This window comes from Stenella coeruleoalba (assembly GCF_951394435.1).
Source record: "Stenella coeruleoalba genome assembly, chromosome: 4".
NCBI classification, from domain to species: Eukaryota; Metazoa; Chordata; class Mammalia; order Artiodactyla; family Delphinidae; genus Stenella; species Stenella coeruleoalba.
In genome coordinates this window covers 71,710,848-71,730,791 of record NC_137149.1, presented here as the reverse complement: position 1 = coordinate 71,730,791, position 19,944 = coordinate 71,710,848, and the positions used below count along the sequence as shown (strand labels likewise).

Here is a 19,944-nt window from a genome sequence, read left to right as displayed (position 1 = left end):
GTTGTAATAACAGAGCCAAGGATGATGGAGTAGTTTTCTACTGCAACTGTTAACAAATTACCACAAACTTAGTGGCTTAAAACAACACGAATTTAATATCTTATAGTCCCAGAGGTCAGAATTCCAAAATGGGTCTCACTGGGCTAAAATCGAGGTGTCAGCAGGGTTGTATTCCTCCTGAGGCTCTAGGGGAAAATCGGTGTTCTTGCCTTTTCCAGTTTCTAGACATGCATTCCTTGGCTTATGGACCCTTCCTCCACCTTCAAAGCCAGCAACAGTAAGGCAAGTCCTTCTCACCGAGCATCTCTCTGGTTCTGTCTTCGGATTCCCTCTTCCACATTTACACTTGTGATTACCTTAGGCCCACACAGATAACCCAGGTTAATCTCCCTATTTTATTTTTAATTTTTTTTCTTGGCAATTTTTAAAATTTTATTTTTTCCCAGTTTCACTGAGATACATCTGACATTTCATTAAGATATAATTCACTGAGAATATTGTATTAGTTTAAGTTGTACAACATAATGATTTGAGATAGATAGATAGATATAAATAGTGAAATGATCATCACAGTAAGTTTAGGTAACATCCATCATCTCACCTTGTTACAATTTTGTTCTTATAATGAGAACTTTGAAGATCTATTCTCTTACCTATATTTTTGTATTCTATGGAAATACCATAATCTCCCTATTTTAAAGTCAGATGATTAGCAGCCATTAATTCCATCTGCAAGCCTAACTCCCACTTTCCCCACAACATGTAACCTAACATCTTCATGGGCCCCAGGGATGGGAAGGTAGACCTCTTTGGGAGGTCATTACTCTTCTCCCATAGGTGACATGGATACATTACAATTGGAGATTAAACAGGCTTTTATTAACAGACATTTATTGAACACCAATTTGCACCAGGGACGTAAACACTAGACACGAGGAGAGAAGGCAGTGTGAGAAGTAACAGGATGGATGCCTCGGCAAAGAGGAAGGAATGGCTCACTCTGCTCGGTGGGGCAGGGAAGTCCTCACGCGGAGCATGCTGTTTACCCAAGAATCTCACTTATTTCCGCCACTTTCCTGACAGTCACGTCAGAGCTGCAAAACTAAGTAGACAAATGGGTTCGTGTACCACCCTCACCATTGCTAATGTTTAATGGAGCACTTACTGCACGCCAGGTACTGTCCTAAGATGCTTTACTTATACTAACTCATTAAACCCTCGCAACAATCCAATGAGGCAAGTGCTGGTATCTCTTTAGTAGAGAAGGAACCTGAGGCCCAGAGTCTGCATAACTTGCCCAAGTTCGCAGAGCTGGAAAATATTCTTGCTCTTCCTCGTTCTGCTGGCTGTGTTTGTCATTGGTGTGGCAAAGAGACAGAAAATGATAATAGTAGTAGTAATAGTCATAGCAAGTGTCTATTGAATGTTTTCTCTTTACCAGGTGCAGTACTAAGTGTCCTACACACGTGAACTCACTTAATCCCAGCGACACCCCTGAAATATAATTATTATTCCTACTGTCCTAATAAGTACATAGAAACTCAAAGACATCCACTTGACCATGGTCACCTCATCAGAAAGTGGTGTTCCAGCTCATCTAGCTTCAGACCCTGTGCTTGGGAAAAGAAAAACAAGGAGACAAAGTATGGCTCAGTGCAGTGGTTCTCAAACTTCAATGTGCATGAGAATCACCTGGAAGGCTGGTTAAAGTCCAGATGTTTCTGATTCAGTGGGAATCTAGTGAGATCTAGAGCTCTAAGCTGTGGCTATGGCAGGAGGAAATGACAGATCCCTTGTTCTTTCAGCACTTCAGCTATGTTGAACTTTGACCTTTGCCTCCAACCATCATGTGGAAAATTTCACCATAGAACCATATGGGTGATATGATCATGGAGTCAGGCCTCCCAGAAACCTGGGAGACAATTTCATCTCAGGAGAGCCTTATTAGAGCCAATCCTATTCTCCTAGAACTTCTGGTAACAGTGATGGGGACATTTGTGGCGTCAAACACCTGGTGGGTCTGTGAGGACTGAGAAAAGACCTTGGAGACATGAGCACTTATATACATTGTATCATTATTTTTTTTCTTTAAAGGGTAAACAGTGTCTCATTTCAAACATTTCGCCTTCAGTCATGTACTTGAAACAAAACCAGTGCCAGAGTCTTTTGGATTTGATGAAAGCTTAGCTTCATTTTTCCCCAGAAATGCCATCCCTCTGCCAACCTCCTCATAATTAACTGCTGGTCATAACCTTCAGCTTGCACTTTCAGACACGCCTGGTAGAGTTCTCTTCTAAGATGCTAAAATCACCAGAAAGAGCCATAGACTCTGAGAAACTTTTCAGGTGTTAAGATATAACAACAAAATTGACTTACTGAACACTTTCAATATTATCTCCTTTGGACACAAAATATATTCCCAGGAGAGTTAATCTGATAAAATAAAATGAGAGGCCAATGTCGTGATTTATTAGAGAGATAGTTCTTGGAGAAGTAACGTCCAGGCCCTGGAGTAAGGGCTGATAAACACCTGGAAAACAGGGCCATGAGCATCAGGAAAGCCTGGTGTCTGTTATGCAAGTCTGTGAGAAAATTAGAGATAGAAAAGGTCAGTCTGGGGCTTCCCTGGTGGCGCAGTGGTTGAGAGTCCGCCTGCCGATGCAGGGGACACGGGTTCGTGCCCTGGTCCGGGAAGATCCCACATGCCGCGGAGCGGCTGGGCCCGTGAGCCATGGCCGCTGAGCCTGCGCATCCGGAGCCTGTGCTCCGCAACGGGAGAGGCCACAACAGTGAGAGGCCCATGTACCGCAAAAAAAAAAAAAAAAAAAAAAGTCAGTCTGTGTCCCCATCTCTTAAACATTGCAGACTAGTGTGTGCTTACACACACGCACACACACATTTTTTAAAGGGTACCCAGAATTTATTTTAATCATGTATGGTAAGACATGACAACATGAAAATGACGGTCATGAAGGAAGAAGTTTCTTATCCTCACAGATTCCTAGAAACAGGAGGCATGAGACACCACACAGGGCCACCCAGGGAAGCTCTAGGGTTGGTGAGGAGGCAGAAGGAGTGAGGGGAAAACGTGGGCAAGAGCCTTTATTGTGGTTTTTGTGGGAAGGGTAAGCAGCCTTAGGCTAGTTTGAATAAATTCAGCGAGTTCTGGGGCATAGGGGCTGTCCCTGGTTGTCTGGTATCTGGCCTTGGAGTGATCAGGGAGGGTAAATAGTGGCCCAGAGTGTGAGAATCCAGTAGAGAAGGTGGTTGGGGGAGAGGGTGGACTTTGCAATGATTGGTTTGCATTTGAAAGGCACACCCCTGGGAAAGTGGGTGCTATCTCTAGGAATTAGCTAACCCTGGAAGGGCAATCCCTCCAGGGCCAGCAAGGTCCCAAGATGTCAAATCATCAGAATACAGAAAATAAGACACATACAGACACACACACACAGAGCTGGGAAGTTTTACAGCATAATACCTTACATCAGGCATCCGTTTGATTTCAGGATTGTTTTGTGTTTCTTCCATAGACCCTTTGCTGGCAGTAGATGCTTTTTTCCCCCTGCAAGCGACTAGCTCGGTAATGGATGTTGCTGTCTTGTCTCCGCATCTCATGTTGTTTTTATCACCAGTGTAGTGGTGGGAGGGGAGGGGGGGCGTCCAGGGTTTTAGCTTTTCAGGGCCTTTCAGGAGCTGCCCCAGCCCTGAAAGAAAGGTGAGATCTAAATTTGGTGTAAGTCTGATAGGAAAGAAAAAAGGCCTCGCAGACTGATGAGAATACTGATGATAGCAACTCCGTATATCACTGACACAAAAAAATTTCGAGGATTTTGGCAAACAGGTATTCTCTCAATATCCTCAAGAGGCAAATTAGGGGCGTATGGAAGCTTTGGTGTTTGTTTACCAGCACTCAGCTCCTTGCCCCTTTCTGATACCATACTCGATTGACCCCCTCTCCCGCCAATACTGCCACCAAGGTGGGTGACCCAGGCTAGGCCAATCCTAGTGTCCCATCTTGCTGGCCACATGGACCTTCACCCAAGCTGGAACAACCCCAGCCCTTCCCTGGGAGTTCTCTGCTGGTGTCTTCTAGGTTCAAAGAGCTAAAATAAAACAAACACTTAAAGAAACAATAGTAATAACTAATATGTGTTGAGTGATTATTAGATGCTGGACATTCTCAAAACACTCTACATGGGTTATCTCTTTTAGCTTGATCTTCACAATCACCCTATAAAGGTAAGTACTGTTTTTGTCCTTATTATAAAAAGAGGAAACTGAGGCACAAGATAGTTAAGGAATTTGCTCAAGGTCATGACCTTGTAAGCAGTAGAGCCAGGATGCTGCCTGAGGCAGTCTGATTCCTGAACCCAAGCTCTGAACAATTATTGTCTATTTTCTCTGGAATTGCTGGCAGCTGTGTTCCCTGCTGTTTGAAGGAAACATATGTGGTAGAAGAGAATACTAAACTGTTTCCCATTAGGAATTGTTTTCAACTGCATATAATAGAAAACCCAAATAACACAGCCTTCAACAAGATTTAGGGAGTTAAACTTTTCTTTTGTATAATATGAAGTGCAGAAGTAGGCAGTCCATGGCTGGAATGCAGGCTTTCAATGTCATCGGGGATGCAGGCTTGCTTTCTTCTCCTCTGTCTTTAGTGCATGGTTTCCATCATCAAGCTTGCTTCGTCATCCAAGATGGCTACTTGGAGCGCCAACCATCAGGTTATGATTCCAAGCAGGAAATACGACGAATGGAGAGATGTGGGAAATGGTGGTTTTATCAACTCTTAAAGCCCCACCTGACAACTTTTGCTTATATCTCACTGGCTGCTCTGGACTGAAGGGAACTGGGAGTACAGTCTTCAAGGTGGTAATTCCAAGGAAAGAGGGGAGAATAGGTGGCAGTTCTCAATTTCTGCTACAAACACAGATATGTTCTAACAGGACACTAACAAGCAAAATTCTGTGTGTCCAACTCACTAGCTCGTATGTGCAAAACTGGGAAAAGATTTCAGTCTTCTGAACTCCAACTCAGGGAACTTTTCATCACACAAAGAGCTCACCTCCTAAAGCAGTAGCCGATGTTGAGCTTGGCATCCTTTTAAGCTCAGGAAAAGCCGGCAAAATTGAGTAGAATCAATCCACTGGCATCTCCATATTATCCTGGGGCTCGTAGAAAGCCTCATGCAGGAGAACTAGCCTGTTAGAAATGAGACATGCAGCAGGACAATGCCAACTTTCTCCAGGGGCTACCACGGACAGTGCTGACTGACATCCCAGGCAAATCACACAAGCTGGTTTCAAAGTTCTCTTGCATATCCCAACCCACCAAGGACTTAGACCACCAAATCCATTCCATAAGAACCTAATAAGGCAATTATCACAAAGCCCCCAGAGCATACGAGAATGCTTTGTTCACAAAGTCCAACAGCCCTTGTAAACAGGCCCTAAAACTGGATTTCTCTCTAAATTTATGAGAGCAGTGAATTTATATTATTTCATATATCATGTAAAAATGAACAGCGCCGTGACATTTACAAGGCCCTCTCCCTCCTGTGTTATTCTTTCCTCGATATATATTCATACATACACAGTTAGTTAGACTTGACTCAATCTTTAGGAAATATACCAAGAATGCAAAAGGGAGAGCATTGCTGGTAATTAACCCTACACATCTGTCATTAGAAGATGGAAGAAGACGCTGATTCTTCACAGATGTACACTTACCCTATATGCACATTCACATAGTCTTTAGGCAGCCCTCGCCAGACCCTACACACCTCATGGGCTTTTGTTTGTTTGTTGTTTGTTCATTTTGGCTTCTGTGACTTTGCATGTGTTTTTCCCTCTGCCTAAAGCACTTTTATCTCCCTATCGGTCTGATGAACTCCTATTTGTCCTTCACAGCTCCACTCAGATGTCACCTCTTCTGCGAATCCTGAACTCTAAATCCCCTAGGATTCTCAAAACAAATTCATTACCAACAAGGGCCTACTGTATAACACAGGGAGCTATACTTAATAGTTTGTAGTAACCTATAAGGTAAAAGAAGCTGAAAAGGAATGTATAGACATGTGTATGTATAACTGAATTGTTGTGCGGTATATACCTGAAACTAACATGATACTCTAAATCAACTATACTTCAAAAACAACCCCATTGCTTGCTCTCCTGTGCCATTGCAGGTACTCAGCATAATTATCATAACAAATTGTTACTTATTTGTTTTCATGGCTGTCTCCTTAACTGGATCGTGAACTCACCAGCAGGAACTGTGTCTTATTTATTTGTACATTCAGTGCTGGTTACACAGTAAGTGCTTAGCAACATGGTCGAATTTTAAAGTGCATTGCGTTGGACAATAGCTCCCATCTTACACTGGTTTTCCCTGAACATATGACCCCACCGTTATTCTCTCCCTCACGCACAGACTTGTGCTCCTCAAGGAATTGTGTTCAATCTCACAGTGCTCAAGTTGCCCCATTCGTCTCAGCACCTGAATCCAAAGTTCTGAAAGTCTCAAACTCTGATGCGAGGAAATCCACTTCCCTCTTTGCACCCTGCTTATTTTTACTTAGCTTCTCTAAATTCTTCCCAAGAATCAGAACCTGTGAAAGAGGAAAATATGTCTTCTAACTAAGCAATTACAGATAAGGTTTTAATTTCAATTAAAACTCCCTATCTGATCCAGGAAAACCAAGGGGATATTATTGGATCAGGAAAGTTCCATAAGATACTCCTTATCTCCAAGTCAGACTGGCAAACTCTGAGCTCTGCTGGAGCCTGTTGGACTGTGGTTGGGAGGCTGTGATGGGTGGAATAGAGGACTGAGTGAGTGTATTGGCAAAGGACATTTGAGGGAGGGTGGGCAGGATGCCTGGATCAGATGTGGTTCATGTACAAGATTATCGGACTTAGTTTTAGAATGAATTTTATATGGTTGATGGGCATAAGAAGGCCCAGCTTTGGAGTTAGTCAGATTAAGGTTTGAATGATGACTTGGTCAATTACTAAGCTTGGTTCATGACTAAACTTGTGAGCTTGGGCATATTCTTTACTGGACCTTAGTTTATCATCTCAAAAATGAAGACAGTAATATGCACAGGGTGTCTGCTGGGATACAGTGAGCTTATCCCTTTAAAATATCTAGTGGCACATAACCAGAACATAGGAAGCTGAGTGTTACTCTCCTTCTTTCCTCTTTGAAACACGTGAGTCAAGAGATCATCATCCCTGACTGCCCTCCCCCTCGACCCCCTCCCTCAACCTTTAGAAGAAAAAGGAGACTTGCTTTGCCATTGAATGGAACCAGTGTAGGCACTTGCATTCACTCAACCAATATGATTCAATGAATATTTAATGATGAATTGGACTACATCCCTTCTCTCAAAGAACTCACAGTCTAGAGAAAAAGACAGATCAGTAAGAGTTAAGATTTTATCCCCAAGGGCAATAGAGAGCCAGTGAAGAGACCATCATACGTGCACAGAGTGTAGAGAATGGATTGGAGGCAGAGCGAGGTGATGGCAATGCCAGTGAGATATTTGCAGCCTGATGGAAGGGGTTGCAGTGGACAGTTATGGAAGGAGAAGGGCAGTTAGAGCAGGTGTGCTGATTTAACACAGTGTAAACAGGTAGATGACAAAACTGGATACATTGAATGTAAAGGAGGTGAGGAAGGAAAGGAAACTTAAGAGTCATTTATGAGAGAGAAATACAAGGGAAGGAGCCTGTTGTGGGAGCTGGGAAGAAGGGTGGATAAGTTCAATTTTAGACACTGAGTTTGCGATCCTATGGGACCTCCGCATAGAGGTGTGCAGTGGAAAAATGGATGGGCAGTTCCTAAACACAGCAAAGAGATGTGGGCTACGGGCTCAGACTTGGGAGGAAGAATAGAGATGGCAGATGACCTGCTGAGATTATCCAAGAAGGGTACATAGATCCTAAGCCTTTGATCAGGAGACCAAATAAAATATTTCTTTATCACTTTTAATTATGAGGTTGACTATGTCTTTGGGGCCTATGGTTGTGTAGCTAAAATGTGAGCAAAGGGTAAACCAAAGAATCAGGAACAGGATCCTACCACAGCCTCAAGAACCCATAACCGGTCCTCTGTGGTTCAAAGATAGTGGCTTCTCTGGTCTCTCTTCCCCAAACATGTTTTGATTTGACTGATGTTCAGAGAAAGGACACAGATGTGGCTGAGCTAATGCATGACAAATGTAACTGTCTCCCTGTCCCAGATTTCCACAAGCAATTTAAGGTGCAAATGAGTATGGGCAGAGCTATGAGGATAGGACTTTTTCCTAGCTTGAGGTAAGCTGGCCCTCCTCCCTAATTTCCTGTAAAGGTACAACCTTGTTTATCCTGTGTTCTTCCAATGACGTCTCTGGTTTTCAACGTTCAATTCAATGTGCCCATAGTAGTTCCTAGGTGCACGGTACTGGTTCTGCCTGGGTCATGTGGCCCTGACAACAGCATATCATCAAGTCTCCAGGCAAGAGCAGCCTTTCTCACCTTGAATTGTACATGAGTCTTCTAGAGTCTTCAGATATCCTCTGGGATCAAGTGGCACAGCAAGATATCCACCCAAGCAGATGGGTCCAATTTCAGTTGCTCTTTTTTTGGCCAAAGGAATCCATATGGGCATTTACAGTAGCCACAGTGATTGCAAATTTTAACATATCTGAGTCATTGAGATAGCCATCTAAGAAAGCTAATGTTGGCAGGCCTATTCACTGAAGCATCTCAAATCCAGTGGAAGGAAATACAGTTTCTCATGGACACAGAGTCAGTTTCACACAACGGCTACACAGTTTTTAAAAGCTCTGGCTCTGGAGCTAGACTGACTGGATCCGATCTGTGGCTTCGGTGCCTATTAGCTGTGACCTGGGACTTCTATTTTTCCAGTCTTTAAAATGGAAATAATAATCCTACCCATGTCACTGGGTTATTGTGAGAACTGAATACAGGTAGCATGCCTAAAATTGTACCTGGTACATAGTAAATACTCAATAAACGTTTGGTATTATTATTTATATTACTATTTCTACATGTTTCTAGAAGGAGGATAGTGTGCTCAAGCTTGTCTCAGTCTCACATAGTCATCCAAAGAAAATATCACAAATATGGAGTTAATTAAGAACAAGTGCCTGGGAGTATGTCAGAGTCAACTTCGAAGAGCTGGAGTTGGAACGCTAGCTGCATACAATCTGGCTGATGACGTCTAACAGAAGCTAAGATCATCAACGTGTTATGAAAAGGCCCAGAGCACTACTTAGTGTCCAGTTTGCTCTGACCAACCACATTCTAATGACTTGGGTGCAAATGAGTCAAAAACACACGGACTAGATTTCCTGTCAAATACACATGGGTTTCAAAATTAAGGGGAAGGAGAGCTTGCCAAAATGCATTTCGTAATAATCACTATAATAATGAATGGCTCATTGAGCCAGAAACATCAATGGATCATCTGTGATCCTCATTAAACCCATGAGGCAGCAGGTTGAAATACTCAGGAAATACTTAGAAAGAGATCAAAGAGGCTCTGTCCCATCAGTGTTTGAAAGCTGAAATATGACTGATTGGAGAAGAAAAAGGAAGATGTTTCTTTTTTTTTTGGAGGATTATTCCAAAGGAATATGACTTATTTAGAGAAAGTAGTCTATTTAAAGCAACATCATTAAAAAAACAACAACAAAAAAAAAACCCAAAAAACCGGCACACTGTTCTAAACAGGGGTTTACTATAGGAAGATGTTTCTTAACTGTGGTCGGGAGCATGGCACTAAGAAAGAGAAAAAAGAAAGATTGAAAGGTGACAACTTGCTTCTCTGGACCGAGTGCAGGGTTGCATTTTGGGAGGCTGGATCCCATGACAGTTCTTCCCTAGTTAGCTGTCGGACCTTGGACAAGTTCTTTCACCTCCTCAAGCCTGTTGCTTCATCTGCAAAGTGAGGATTTGGATCCAATGTCCTCTAAGCTTTCTTGCCACGGTGAACATCAGTAGGCATTTTTTAGCAGAAAATAGGGACTTGAATCCTCTTGGTGTCTAGTAAGAGAATACCACTCCAAATTAGAAACAATATGTCAGGTACTTGAAGATTTGGAAGAGAAGAACGTTGGAGACAAGAAAACTTTCCTGATCACAGCAAATCTCTGCTTTTGCCAGTTGAAGGCCTCACTGAGGAAAGCTGAAAGACGCACATCCAGATGGGAGTGTTTTAATAAGGCACTTTTGGCCCAGTCTCTTGCTGCTGCAGTCAACAGCAGTTTCTGCTAATGAGTTTTGACAGGATTAGAAATATTAAAGTAAATTACAGATGTGGCAAATACACAGTTTGACTGAATTACAAATGTCTGGATGAAAGAAAAAAAAAAAAAGCAAAATTCACCTAAAGCCAAATTATCCTAATCAGAGAACATACTTCTGGGATAACCACAATAAATCTAAATAATAATAATTATTATCAAACCTTTATTATTTAACCTTTTATTAGCTAAATTGTACACATTTACCATTAAGATTTAGAGGAATAGTTTCTGAGCTTTGCCAGTTGCTAGATTGTTCCTGGGGTTACTTGCCTTCATGTTTGCCGCACTGAATAGCCATTGACTTTAAACTGATAGCAGAAAAGGAGGGAGAAGGTTTTTAGATACTTCATTTTTCTCTAGTACTGTCTCATGTTCCTCATAGTGTATATTTTTTCTTACATCTGGATCAATGGTAATTTTTCATAGATGCTGCTGTACATGATTATGAAGATTTTCCTCCTTACATAATTTTGAGATGAAAAAGTTGGCATTCTGCTTTTAATTCATTCACCCAAATTCTTAAATGGTCTTTGCCTTCAAAGAAATAACCCAAATGGGGGTTAAATCACTCAAAATTAAATAATTTCTTTAAGATTATTTTGTTTAATGTTAGGAATGCTAATACACCAAACGATTCCACAAAGATTCTAATTATGAATAAAATCGAGCTTGATTATTCAGCCTTGTGTTATTGTTTTAATTTTTATAAGCACTTGTTGGCTAGAAAAGGATATAAACTTCTTCCTAAAGCTGTGTAGTTAATACATTCTCTTAACGTTCATACAATGAATCAATTTACCTATTTAACTGTTCGAACATTCTTTTTGTTTTTGTATGTAAAATTAACAACCTTCACAATAATTAGTAATATAATATTACACTCTTTGAAATTAGTAAGTGTACACCTACTTCAAAGAAATAATAGAATTTCAACATATAAAACACATAAAGAGATTTTTCATCCAGGTTACATCAACAGTGCTTACCTACATTTAAAAGTGAGTATTCAGTTGTTAATAAATTTGCTTTGTTCACAATATAGACTTTGTTACAATGATTAGATGTGATAGACGTGATTGGAACTTATCCAATCGTGCACTCACTGAGACCAGCCAAGTTCAGGAAGGCCAAAAATGATACTGAAGAGGCATTTGGCTATTCAGCCTTCCAACAGTGGGGACCGATGTCGAAGTTAAGGGGCAACTTTTGACCAAAGCCAACCTGCAATGCATTCCCGCAATGTTCACAGGGCTTCCCTCCAAAGCCTCTTAAAGAGAATTCTTCGCTCAATTCATTTCTGGGCCTTAATTTCACTATTTAAGGCTATGGCTGGACATTAAACTGAAGAGCTTACATTTATTAACACGAGAGAGGCATGGACCTCAGTCTGGAAGGTGAGAGAGATCAGCTGAGGCTGGAGAGAAAGACAAAGACTAGAGACTGTCAGGGGGAGCAGCTGCTGTAAAGATGCAACTCTGGGGAGAGAGAGATGTTTAAAGATGGGGTTTAGGAATGTTTGCTGTGTACTATGTGGCAGTTTTCCATTTACTGCCTCTTCAAAGAGACTTTCATAAATTTTCTTTCCAGACATTTTGATGTGAAATTTTGTTTCCTCCTAGATGAGTCACATGCTTATTATTTTGAGAACACAAAGGCTTAGTCTCATTCAAATGGCAAAGAAGAAAAAGTCAAAATCACGCTGTCCTTGAAACACTGTTCACATTTAAATAGCTCTTGGTTAGAAACAAGTGGAAATATATTTCAAGCACATATAGGAATGTTCATTTTGACTCAGCAATTCCACTATGAGTAATCTAGAGTAATTAGAAATGTAAGCAAAGATCTATGTGCACAGGTATTCATTATACCAAGATTTGTAGGAGCAAAATCAGTGGAAATCTTCAAAAGAGAAACGGTTCAGTAAACGGTACATATAATCACATGATGGAATGTTATGTATGTATCTATTAAAATGATGTTTTCAAAGAGACTTTGATTAATTTGGAAAGGTCTCATATTTTAAAAGCATTTTTTTAATCAGTATAAAATATAATTTTATGACTCTGTGATGTATTTTTACCAGTATAAAATATATGTTTAACATAGATGTTTCATTTGCATCTTCCTGAAAGTTTTCCAGGCCAAAACAGTTTTGGCCAGACTAATGGAATAGAACTTGGACCTTCAAGTACCCATTTGTCTGTGCTTTGTAGCCCTTTGAAAACAATTTCCCCAGGGAAAAAACGTTGGGAACAAGCACCTCTTCAGCTCACTTCTAAATAAATAATGGGATGGTCTTCTAAAAAGATGGGCAAGGTTAGGCCACTTGATTTTTCCAAGAGGATTTCAACCCTACCTTCATTATTTTACCCCAACTCCTGGAATCCCCACCATGGTCACCACCCAAACTGTCTCTTAAGACCAATGCGTCCATATCAGTGGTTCTCAGAGAGTGATCTCTGAAGTAACAGAAGCAGCAGCACATGGGAACTTATTAGGAATGCAAATTATCGGACCCCACCCCAAGCCCTCTAAAGCAAAACCTCTTGGGGCGAGCTGACAATCTAGGTTTTAAGAAGCCTTCTTGGGGAATCTGATGTAAGCACAAGTTTGAGAACCACCGTTCCATGTTTAACTCCAGGGTTCATTGGTAGTAGACCTCACTACTGTACTCACCAATACTTACCAGTCCTTGGATGAAAAACATTTTAAAACTATATTTACAGATGATTAATTACAGGATATGAAGTCCATCTATTTTTCTTCAGAATCTAAAATCTACCGCCATAGATGGTGCTGCTCTCTCACGTTAACTGCCTTTCCTGAACTCAACTTGGTCTTTTTTGAGGGATGCTACGAAACACAGACCACAAAATTCATCTTTTGTCCCAGTTGGGATGCTCCTGAAGTAGGCCTTCCCTTCTCCACTCTGGCACTCTCCCCCTACTTGAAATGATATATTTTTAACTTATTTACTTGGTTATTGTCTGTCTCTTTCACTAGAATGTAAGATCCCTAACACAGAAACTTATTAAATACTGTATTCCTAACACCTAGAACTGCCTGAACCAGAGTAGGTGCTTAATAATAATGAAAAAATAAATGAAAGAATAAATAGCATCATTAATTACATTACACAATAGCCAAGTATTTATAAGATTACTTCTGCCTGGTCATAATATCAACAATAGCAGTATTTCTGCTGACAATTTGATCTGTTTTTAATCTTATGAACACCAAGCCTTTTGTAATGGACAATGCTCCCCGTTTTGGAATTAGAAGCTTACAAACTTAGAGCAAACTTTGTGGAATGCCAGAAGCATAAAAACCAGAAGGTTTTTATGGTTTGGAATTTTTAGTCAATTCCTGATTCCATTTTATGGTCTTACCTTTGTTTTTCCTTCCACTGTTCCTGTTTTTAACTGATGTCATATCACTCTGTTCTGTGACTTAGAGTGTGGGTACTTAAGCACAGTGTTCTGGTTCAAATCCCAGTCTCACCACTTATTTCCCTTGTGACCTTGGGCAAATTATATAACCTTTGTCTGCCTCAGTTTCCTCATCTGTAAAATGAAGATCACAAGAGTTTTTACTTTATATGGTAAAGTGCTTAGAATAGTGCCAAGCTTTTAATAAGTGCTGTCGTGCTGGTGGTGGTAAAAGAAACAAATAAGTAAACATAGAGATATAAAGAAAATATGCTCAAATGTTTATAGTGGTCATCTCTAGGTGCAGAGTTGGGGAATCATTATTTTCTTTTTACCGTTTCTGTGTTTTCAAAATCTTAAAGAACACGCTTTAAAAAAAAAGCAAAAATAATAGCTCATGCAGTAGTGTAGTTGAGTTTAAAAAACATGACAGGAGAATTTACTCCAGTCATATCCCTAAAGAGCAATATATAGATCTGTCAGAAAAAAATCAGCTCTCTAGTTTATACAAAGATATATGGCTGGTGTAGATGACTGTGAGAGACACAGAGAGATGATTCAATCACAAAGATGACAGTGTTGGCTTATTTCCCTCAAGAGTTCCTAAAACTTGGACATGGACATGTAGGAAGATGGTGGTGGTCATATATACTGTGGTCATACCACAGTAAATAGTGTTATTTTAGGGTTTTACTGCCATTTCTAAACTTTTACTCTTTTTTTTTTTTTTTTTTTTTTACTCAGCCTAATTTTAAAGCGCAAAATAACAAAGGAAGTAGCAAACAATAAAAGGCACGTAAAGTGTAAGGCTCATTGCCTGGTTGAGATGGGGTGCTGGGTTGCCTCGCTTGCCCTTCCAGATCCACCCTTCACCCTGCTCTGTGTCCTGGGACACTCACCTCTATGGAGTCTATCAGTTGGGCTTCTTTGCCCCCTGGTTCCTGTCTGTTTTGGCCAATGGCCGTCCCTGGCAAGGGATTCAAGGTCAAGAAGAGAAAGATGTTGGGATATTTTGCTCCACGTTCCTTCCCTACTGCGTTGGCAGTGGTTGCGGTCCTCCACCAATAGCTACACCTCCTGTCAGGCAGCCATCTCCTACAGCTGCAGACTCCTTCCATGTACCAGCAACTGCTTCTCATGTCTCCTCCAGGCTCTGGCTGCAGTGGCTTCCTTCCAGCTGCAGCCAGCCCCAGGAGGTCCCACCATAACTCACTGGTTTCCCTTAACCCTCCCCAGACCTTCATTAAACTCTTGACAATGATTTGTTAAAGTGTCAGGAGAGCCAAGACTCTGCCTGATGTGGGGGCAAATGCGCCAAGAGAGATGCAGTGAAGGAAACCAACCAGACTTGTACACATTACGTAGTTCCAAGCCTCCTAGCAGCCAAGTCAAAGAGAAGAGCACGATGGATTACACGCTCTCCTTATCTGACAAAAGGAAGCATAGCTGGTAGCAGAAAAGGATGTTCTTGCTTTACTCAATATTCTGTGATAACCTATATGGGAAAAGAATCTGAAAAAGAGTGTATATATGTATATGTGTAACTGAATCACTTTGCTGTACACCTGAAACTAACACAAAATGGTAAATCAACTATACTCCAATAAAAATATTTTTTTAATTTTTAAAAATTCTTTACTCTGGGCCCTGAGTGGAATTTTTCACATGCGTCTTTACACAGTGCAAGTGTCCGTACATCCCACCTCCATCATGGTGCTCTAACTCCTCATGTAGGAAGAAAGTGATCAGCATCAGGGTCAAATCAAGAAGTGGGGCAAGGGCTTCCCTGGTGGCGCAGTGGTTGAGAGTCCGCCTGCCGATGCAGGGGACGCGGGTTCGTGCCCCGGTCCGGGAAGATCCCACATGCCGCGGAGCGGCTGGGCCCGTGAGCCATGGCCGCTGAGCCTGCGCGTCTGGAGCCTGTGCTCCGCAACGGGAGAGGCCACAACAGTGAGAGGCCTGCATACCGCAAAAAAAAAAAAGAAGTGGGGCAACAGTGAGGAAGATTCAGCACCATGAGGGCAGCTCTCCACACTTAACCAAGGTGATAATCATGCCTGTGAAATAACCAGACTGCCAGGAACTTTGTGGTATCTTCTAGAAAAGTGCCTCTAGGCACATAGAAGACTCTCAATAAATAATAGCTGAATGAGACAATGAATACCTTAAAATCTCTGAAGCACCACATCTTGGCCTCTGGGCCTCAGTTTTTGAATGCCACATTTCCCATAAGGAGGAAACATGATATAGTAGAATCAGGTTCTCAAACTTGGCTGAACATTGGTGTTATCTGAAGAGCTGTGACAAATACAGTTGCCCGGGTCTTATGACAAGTCCTTCTGATATCCTTGGTCTGGGGTTCAGCCAGGGCATGAAGATTATTCCTAACATCATCCAGAAGATTCTGATGTGCAGTCCAGACGGAGAACATGGGTTTGCAAAATGTTCTGAAATTGGAGTCAAGAGCCCTGGGTCCAGACCTCAGCTCTAGTAACGACAAGCAGAGAGTTCAACTCCTCTGAACTGCAGTTTTCCCGTGTGTGAAATGAAGACAAAAATATCTGCCCTGAATATCTCACAGGCTTTTGCGTGAATTAAGTAAAATTATGTCTGTAAAAATGCCTTGTAAACTCTACGCTCTACATAGACATCACCACCATCATTAACACGTAACAGGAAATGTGTTAACATATTGCTGTTAGTGACACATAAACCTGCTTACAATGTTGAATATTCTCCCTCAGGTCACATTTTAAAGTCCCCACAGAAGTGCATTTGATGTTGAAGACTTTCTTGAGATGCTATTTGAGGTCTGTAAACCATTATCCCCCAAGTTAAACAAGACACACCACACTTGGCAACAACACTGATAGCTCAAAGTAGAGGAAAAAGGCTTTTTCTTTAAACTCGATGAATTTGTAAAAAAGCCATGCTGAGAATGTGAATTTCCACGGTTGTTTGGCTACACATGAGTACAATCTCAAGCTTGGTCATGCTAGAGAGTCCAACTGTGGCCCAGGATGGATAGACTTGACCCTAGCATTATTCTTTCTCTCCCAGATGTGTGTCCTATGGTGATGATCATTATCTCAGGTGCTTAGCATTTTAGAATCCTTGAGTCAGTTGGATCCCTTCCATTGTTTATTCATCCCCTTAATGTGTGCGATCATAGGAGATTACATTCCTTTTTGAAAACCCCAATAGATATTTTTAAAAATTCAGTCCAAAAAAGTTGGTATTACATACTCTACTAGTATAATTCTATTCAAATCTAGTGGGACATTTTGAAACTTTCTTTGGACTAAAACAAATAGTAGAATTCAAATGATACATTTTTATAAAACTGTAGATTATCTTCTATTTACTTGAAAAATCTGTTTTCCTTATAAAGTGTTTAATGTTCACTAGATCCCATTTAATTTCTATAAAATTTTCCAGGATGAGGAGTCGGAGGAGAAAACCCTGTAGGTTTTTTCAACCTAAACTTTCCTGTAAGTTCCCTTAATCATGCAAGTCTCATGCTGGCTCATCTTCACATGCCATTTCCTAGAGCAAAAAAAAAAATTCTCCCTGATAGGTCTGGAAGCCTTGTCTATCACATCTGAATTCCTTAGGAAAATCACTTCTTGCTAATGCTATGATTTTAATTCAACCAAGTGCCTCTGGCATCTCTTCAAGGTTACTCTAGGCCCAAATGTCAGCTTATAAACTCATTTGTACAGATATTGATGGGAGATGGTGTAGATTTCTAAAAGGCCATAGGAATGTGAAGACATGGAAGGGGCAGTGTAGAGAAGGTCACTTTGCCTGAAGAATCTGCCTGAAAACACCCAACTAAATGTTAGCTCTGTAGATAGGAAACAGAACAGAATCCTCATAAATTTCAAAAATATAATAAAATATGTTTAGAAAGTGAAGAGATTAGATTTAAAGCAAGATAGGGGAGAATTCAGAAAAACACTGATACATTTTTAAAGACATACATTGGAGTACTTTGATTCCTTGATAGCACTTATATGCTCTAATGATTTTATATGTTCAACTTAACAGTTCAACAATTAGATGACAAATTACATGGTCCTGGCATGTAAAACCATGCCCAGATGAAAGTCACCCTTTTTAAGTATACAATTAAGTGGGTTTTAGTACATTCACAGAGTTGGTATATTCACCATAACCACTAATTATAAGTACATTTTCATCACCCTAAAAAGAATCCCAGACCCATCAGCAGTCACTTCCCATTCCTCCCTTACCTCAAGCCCTAGCAAACACAAATCTACTTTCTGTCTTTATGTATCTGCCTATCTTTGACATTTGCTACAAATGGAGTGATATGATATGTGATCTTTGCATTCATATTTTCCTTTAATTCTTTAGACGTTGTTTCCTTTAGTTCTCTGGAAATATTTGCAATAGCTGACTTAAAGTCTTTGTCTAGTAAGTCCAACAGTTGGACTTCCTCCGGACGCATTTCTATTGACTTCTTTTTCTCCTTTGTATGGACCATACTTTTCTGTTTCTTTGCAAGTTGGAAACCGGATATTTTAAATAATATAATGTGGCAATCCCAAAAATAAGGTTTTCCTCCTCTCCAGGGATGTTATTGTTGCTGTTCGTTTTTGTTGTTACTATTTGTTTGCTTAGTCATTTCCTTACTAATTCTGTAAAATCTATATTATTTTTTATTTGCAGCCATTGAAGTACCGTATTAGCTTAGTGGTCAGCTAATGATTGTATAGAGATTTCCTTAAATGCCTTGAACCAGTAAGTTTCCCACTCTTTTCTGAGGAGCTCTGTGTGTATATTGTGGCATGACTTCACCGCTGTGGCAGTTTACAGTTCTGCCTCAGCCTTTACTACTTGCTTATACAGAGCCTCAAGGTCAGACAGAGGCTAGAAATTAGAGCCTTCTCTTTCCTGATAGTGCACATGTGTGTGTCCTTCCAGGCTCCCAGTAATATGCTGGAGCTTTTCAAAGTCCCCCATTCCAATTTTCCCTTTGGAAGTCCCCACCTGGTATCACTGCCTCCAGCCATTGTGATGCTAAACAATTGCCATTGATCATTTACAACAAACATCCTGGGAAAAGGGATTTCGCACTGAGCTAGGTCTGAGTCAAGTTAAACAAAGACAAGCTCTGCAAAGGAGGTTTTCAGAGAGCTGCCAGACAGGTCATTTTATGACAAATTTCTGGAGATGGGACTTGGGGGAGCTCCAAATCCATCTGCCTTCTTTAGGGGCCATGAGGCTGTTGACATAGCTGTTGTCATGGTTGTAAGGCTGTTCATATTCAAGGCTACCATAAAACTGGAGAGAGGAAAATGAGATAGGGATAGTTAAAATGCCACAAAGTATGCTGTCCTTATCAAGATACAGCCATTTTTCTTGAATAAGCACTCTTTAGATTTGTGCAAACTTTTGATTAATTTCCAGAGAACTGAAAATTTTAATTGTGAAAATTTTTACCAATGTTTTTGTTGCTTTCATTGAGGAGTGGATTTTTGGATGCCCTTATTCCACAATTCTGGAAGTACTTTCTCCCAAATAATAATTTCTCAAGTGTTATTGATTGAGATAGTCCTGGTTTGGGATCACAGCTCCAATTTTAGTCAGCCATGTGACCTTGGACAAAGTATGTGACCTTCCTAAGCCGATCGGTTTTCACTTCAGAAAATTTCTTGGAAAATCTTTGTAAGAGCCCATAATAGATGCCCACAAATGTTTATTTTTCTTTCACTTTGCCTGAAATGAAATGATACTAGCACTCCACTCTAGTGAGAGATCTAGTAGCAAGTCTGCTATACATTAACTGTTAACCTGGACAGATTATTTAACTCTAGGTATCTATATCAGCTATAAAATAGAGGGGTTTGTTAACCTCCCAAGTCCATTCTTTTTTTCTTTTTTTAATAAATTTATTTATTTATTTATTGTTTTGGGCTGCATTGAGTCTTTGTTGCTGTGCGTGGCTTTCTCTAGTTGCGGTGAGCGGGGGCTACTCTTTGTTGCGGTGCACGGGTTTCTCATTGTGGTGGCTTCTCCTGTTGCAGAGCTCAGGCCCTAGGCACGCAGGCTTCAGTAGTTGTGGCTCGTGGGCTCTAGAGCGCAGGATCAGTAGTTGTGGCACACGGGTTTAGTTGCTCCGCGGCATGTGGGATCTTCCCAGACCAGGGCTCGAACCCGTGTCCCTGCAAT

General features: G+C 40.8%; 1 long non-coding RNA gene across 1 annotated transcript in view; it reads right to left on the bottom strand.

Moving 5' to 3' along the window:
* LOC307185989 overlaps positions 1–19,944 on the bottom strand; it is a 40,699-nt gene that overhangs the window by 7,781 nt on the left and 12,974 nt on the right. The window contains exon 2 of the long non-coding RNA XR_013828231.1: positions 3,479–3,704. This is a non-coding gene — a long non-coding RNA (uncharacterized lncRNA). The remainder of the gene's footprint in view (positions 1–3,478; positions 3,705–19,944) is intronic.